Raw genomic sequence first — 6,000 nt, 5'->3', positions numbered from 1 at the left:
TGTTTTGCCTGTTGAGTCGCTTGACATCAAATTCAACCTTTCAAAGTGCCAACACGACACAAGCGCATGAATGTTCTGAGGAAAATCGAGGATGGCTGGAAGCAGCTAGAGTATATTTTCTTTTCCCGCCATCCGGAGCTCCGCGACCCTCTGTGGAAAGTTAAAAAGGTGCCTCTGGCACGGAAAAGCTGCAGCAGTAAATTGAAAGTTTTCAATTGAAGCTCGTTTTAGTACAGAGAAATGCTGTGATAACTAATAACACAGCTTTATTAAAAACAAGACCTCCCTGCCCCAATGTTCATTTACGCTGGTCAGCCCCAGAGCTCTGAGAGAAACTGGCCGGCCCTCAGGGTTGCAGCTTATAGCGCTGTGCTAGGTCTGGACCTGGAAGCAGCAAAAGTAGAACATGTTCACGGGCTGGAGGAGGGGGCGGGCTGCCGAGGGTGAGAGCGGCGGCGGAGCTGGGTGAGTAATGCCAGAGAGCAGAGACAGGCACACTCCAGCCCTCAGCCTGCACGCACACACACACACGGGGGGAAGCGGCCAGGCACTTCCAGCTGCTACTCTGCGGGAGCGGAGCGCAACCCTGCCCCGCCCCCGCCGCGGTGCAGAGCACAGGACTCGCAGACCGCGTCCCCTTCGCCTCCAGGAGAGGTGCCGTGCACAGGACTCAGACCAGGACCCCTCCGCCGCCCGGAGAGGTGCAGTGCACAGGACTCGCAGACCCCGTCCCCTAAGTCTCAAAGAGAGCTGCATAGCACAGGACTCGGAGACCTCGTCCCCTCCGCCTCCAGGAGAGGTGCCGAGCACGGGACTCCGAGACCACGTCCCCTCCGCCTCCAGGAGAGGTGCCGAGCACAGGACTCACACCCCACGTCCCCTCCGTCTCCCGGAACGCTGCCGAGCACAGGACTCGCAGACCCCGTCTCCTCTGCCCGGACTCTGAGAGAAGCTGCTCCCTGGACCAAGGACCAAGGAGGTGCCTTCGGGGGACTGTCCCATGCAGAGGCTAGCGAGGAGTCCGCCGGGGACACCCCGACACCTAACTGCACCAGGTAAGAGGTTGCCTCTTTAAAAAGTGTCCCATTTGTTGGTCCTCAATTAACTGCTTTATGTCCCCGTACTCTTTATGATTTGTTTTTAGTTGGGTTGTGGGAGCGCGCGCCCCACTACTGAATTTTAAGATGTAAGAGCCTACAGCGCAATCACATCATTGATTACTCTTGATACTTTTGGGGATACTCCAGGAGCGCGATTTCGCAGTAGAGTAGGGTCCAGTTTGACTAGAGTTGCTTGAAGAGTGTGACGACAGTTTTTTGTGTGTTTTTTGTTGTTGTTATATTTAACCATTTTGCCCAAAAGTTGATGGTTCCCTCACACTGGCTACATATATCGAAAGAGAAGCACACACGCAGTTGACGTGCATGAATTACTCACTCGTAAAGTAAAATACGCTTTAAAAATTATCTGTAAGAATTCTGTGTTCAGAGAGAGAAACTAATGTTCATTCAGGTGATTAGCACTGGCTGAGTAGCGTTTTTTTTAACCTAGATGTTAAGTCTTTGTCACAAAGTATGTAATGCCGGCTAGAGACCTTTATAATTTCATGTAGTTTTCTTTCTTTTTTTCCCGCAGTTTATTTTTTGTTCTCATGCTCTCGCCCTCTCTTTTGCTTGCCTCCCATCTCCCCTACTGAGCCAAGGTGTCAGTTTTCTGCTGACATCACCTTCCCCTCTCATAAGGTTTAATTGTCGTCACGTGATGGTTTTTGAGTAGCTAAGGGAGCAGAGTTAGTAAATTAACACATACCACATGCATTCTATAGTTGTTTCTTTGTAATAGCCAAGTGACGTTGAATAAGAGTAGATATTTAGGAGTTGGAAGAGTGGCGAGGCGCGCCATGCGTATCCAAGCAAAGTACACCTAAAAAACAGTGGCTTGTAATTTATTAGTGTTAGTGGGAGTCTGGGGACTTTATGCAGGACCGTGTAAAAACATGTATTTTTATTATAGATGCCTTTGTTCTATCATGCACCTATCATATATTTTTTTTTTATTATGTGAGTTTTTATTGTATATTTGTTTCTCTGGGGCTCTATTTAACCTATTTGATTGTGTAATTGATGTGATGTTGAAGTTTTTTTCTTTTCCTTCTGGTACTTGTAGTTGCATTTATAATAGAAAAAAACTTGGATGCCCTGAGCCACTTTCAACTAGTTCTTTTGCTTAGTTCGTGACGGATGTAACGATTTTCGGTGTCCCGGCTGATCATACATTTTGTATCCTTCGCTTTCTGTGGCAGCGGGGACCATCTTTGCTATTCACATGCCCCTTGCTAGGAGTAGCCTGGTGCTGCCGTAATGTAGTAGTACCAGTCCCGACTTGGTTCTGTTTTTTGTTTCTTTTGCTGGATGCTTCCCACACACATTGCTTGGAAAGGAAATACAGAAGTGCTGGAACTCTGTTCAGAGTACCAATTTGCTCCTGAGGAGGGTCGTTCATTTTTCCATTAAATGTATTGCAGCAGTGTTGAAGTGCAAGTACTCTCTCTTTCAAATTAAAGAAGTGCAGGTACTCGGCACCAGACAGTGCCTGACCATTTAAAGCACTGGCCATGCATTCACATTCCATGTTTTTCCAGTTGCTTTCAACGGCTGCTTTTTAGCCCACCATGAGTGAAGCTGGCACACCCTTCATTGGCACGAGGAGGAATGCTTAAAGAAGCTTCCCAGCAATGCACTTCTCTGAATCTCAAAACTGGCCAGCCAAATCACTGTCCAGTATATAAAAGGGCGCCATGGCTCAGTAGATGGCGCTTGCACCCACTGTGCATCTTCGTAGGGGACCTATCCTCGACAGGAAGGCAGCAGTCTGATTTATGGTTGTATAATTGTGGCACTACTGTGGGTTTAATAGAATAGGGTTGATGGGTATTGTGTTTCTGGTCAACATTTTGTAGATCTGTGTCTGGTAACTTTATCTTGAACCATGCCTCTTATACAAATGGTTACAGATGAAGTGACCTGCGGGTGAGCCCAGCTGAGCACCCTGGTTGCAACATCTGCAGGCCATATGATCAGAGCCACTGGAGTTATGAGTTAATGGAAAGATAAATTAGGTGGCAAGCAAAGGAAATTATGCGGCGTAACACGCACGTTTGTGGGAGTATTGTTTCACTATTTTGACATTTTAGCAGGCATGGATTTGGTCTGTGCAAAGGTTTCACATTCTAAGCTCCAGTTTAACATCTGATTGTAATAACCAGCAACTCAACATGGCAAGCTAATCTTTACACTAGTTCTGCCACTAAACAGGGCCACACACTGTCCCATTTTAATTACTTCTACTCTGTTGAGCAAGGGACATTTTTTGTGGAAACCGTCAACTTTAGCCACACGCAGAAGGTGGATTATGTAGCTATCGTGGTAAATTCATAATTCTGTATAAATTGCTGCGACTGCAGAGTTGCATTACTCCAATTGCCTGTGTACTGGTAAGGGATGAACTATACAGAGAGTATTTCTGAAGGAGAAGAAGCTTGGGTAATATTTTGTGCTGAATGGGCTGTTCCATAGTTGTGTGTCAAACATGGCAGGACCACCCCTTCTTTCTGTGTTTTTGAATGGTGGTTGAAGGTGAGTTAAGGGAGCTCTTGTGGTATCCTAATATCTTATGGCTCTCAATAAAAAGTGTGAGTGGAGTAGTTAGTATATTGCATATGTCAGGTGTGTTGGATTTTGCAGATGTTTAAGGAAGAGTGCGACGGCTAACAGCCTGAGATTATTGTTCTAGCTGTGGTTCGGTAGGCGCATTCACAGAACTGTTTGCCGTTTCATGAACCCGAAATCAAGAGGTATATATGTAATCTTTCCTTTTGTGTACTGTGTAGTCAGTGCTTAATTTGTGCTGGTGTTTACAGTGCTAGACACCAGCACTTGTTTTTAATCACCAACAACCTTTTATGACAGTCTACCACATGGTGGCGCACTCTTTCTGTTTTTGAACAGAGCAAACCAGAAGTGTGTGTAACAATTCCACAAACTTACAAAAAAAAAAAAAAACAGCAAGCCCATTCCATCATAGTAGCATGAGGTGATGTGGAATAGATCAAAATGTCTTAATGTCTCTGAGTGGGATGGTAGTAGGTAACACTGGCATTCTGGCAACAGGCTTGGCAATGGATAGTATAAGCCATGGTTGCGTCCCAAAAATTACATTGGGCCTGGAACTTATTTTACTTATTTATTTATTATTATGTTTTTAACAAATACAACATTGAGTCCTGTGCTTTCCTGTCCTCTTCCGAGGTATCTTCGAGGAATGGAAACAGAAAAAGAGGCCACCTGGAGACAGTTACATGTAGAGTGCGTCAAAGAGCTGTTCTCCCCATCCACCCATTCATCCACATGCCCATTCAAACAGGTACATTAACCCCCCAGTGGCTTCTGGAAATGGACTTCAGAGGATGCTCTTCCTGCCTTTGATGGTCTGTTTTCTTTGATGTCTGAGAAATCCAGGGCAGGCATCCTCGCTGAGCTTGCAGGGTCTCTAAAGAGAGTCGGCTCTGCCAAGGGGGAGTGGAGAAGCGGAGAGAGACAGTTACCCTCTCCTGTCCCCCTCTGCACTTTTTCACTCCACTGCTAAACTTGCTGTTTTGTGCAAGTGATTCATATATTTAATTGATTCCACATTAATTAAATCGATTTGGCACAAATAATGTCTTTTTTGGCATCGCTGGCACGAGTAGCCAAGAGTGTAGGCCAGTTGAAAAATAAAAATCATTGGGCCCCCCTCAGTATTTTTCACAATTATTTTATAAAGATGGCAATGTTTAAATATGTCTAGACCTATTTAAACATTCCAGTTAAGTACTGTTAGCTTTTTAAAGATGTAATAACATGCTACTGCTTAAAACAAAGCCCTGATTTCCGTATAATGCAGAGCCTGGCGCCCCCACTGGGATCACTTGAGGCCCCCCACCAGTTTGAAGACCTCTGGTGTAGGCATACGCAAAGCAAAACAAAAAAAAAATCCTTGTTTGTTTTGCATATATTTCCTTCTGTTTCCAAGCCTCAAATTAGCATTTTTTTGGTCTTTCCGGACAGTGCTGTGTTCAGAAGGTAGAGCGCTCTGCCAGGTGGCGCTAGGCACGTCTGCGAGCGCTGCACTCGGTTACCGCCTCGGTGGTTGGAGTAGGCATAATTGATCTAATATAATAACAGGTTGTAAGTGTGGGTATGGCGATAGTGGTTTGGGCTTGTGCAAACATGTGGCTACAGCGAGAGGTACATGGCGGTTTCACGATGCAGAGGGAATATGTTAGCCTAGCATATATATCAAACATAGCAACACTTATATTAGAGCATGCCAATCAGATTTCTGCGTCCTGCATCTCTTCAGGTTGATAACCATGCATGAATGATAGTATATATTTACTGAAAAAACATGGTTAAAGTGAAGTTATCTTAACAAAGCCAACTCCAAAATCCTCTGAAATCGGCCAGATGAGGTATGCTGTGCATAACTGACAGCCATGTCATGCACTGCGCATGACCTCACATATGACATCATCGATGGCATCACTTTTATGGACACTCATTACAACTGGCCTGGTAAGGGGCGACATATTTATCAAACCTGATCAAATATGACTCCTCTGAGTGGGAATTTATCAGATGCGGTAAATAGCCAATTATTAGCTTTTGGGGAATGACATTAGGATTTTGTGCTTACCATACCAAAATCTGCATGTTCTGGTTTGCAACAAGCATTGCCCCCCCCTTGTAAATATTAACAGATTTGACCTAGAAGTTATTTATGTAATAAAAATAAAAAAAACTCATAATTGCCATATGTGCAGTACAAGCAGTTAACATGCATCACTATTAAAACAGGTAATTATTAATGAGGGCTTGAAGATGTCAGAGAATTTCTCTACAATGATATTGGAACACACATCAAACAATTTTCTGATTAAACATTTTGAGCTTTCAACTTCAC

The 6,000-nt window shown here is 44.6% G+C and overlaps 1 protein-coding gene across 1 annotated transcript in view; it reads left to right on the top strand.

The window, feature by feature from the left end:
* Nucleotides 1–420: 420 nt before the first annotated feature.
* The window catches only part of LPAR1 (lysophosphatidic acid receptor 1), a 214,141-nt gene continuing 208,561 nt past the window's right edge, over nt 421–6,000 (top strand). Inside the window, exon 1 of the mRNA XM_069240945.1 lies at nt 421–1,055. The gene's annotated coding sequence lies outside the window, so the exon portion shown is untranslated. The remainder of the gene's footprint in view (nt 1,056–6,000) is intronic.

This window comes from Pleurodeles waltl, chromosome 1_2 (genome assembly GCF_031143425.1).
Source record: "Pleurodeles waltl isolate 20211129_DDA chromosome 1_2, aPleWal1.hap1.20221129, whole genome shotgun sequence".
In the NCBI taxonomy this organism is placed as follows: Eukaryota; Metazoa; Chordata; class Amphibia; order Caudata; family Salamandridae; genus Pleurodeles; species Pleurodeles waltl.
Note: the sequence above shows the minus strand (reverse complement) of the source record. Positions and strands in the feature narration are given on the sequence as shown.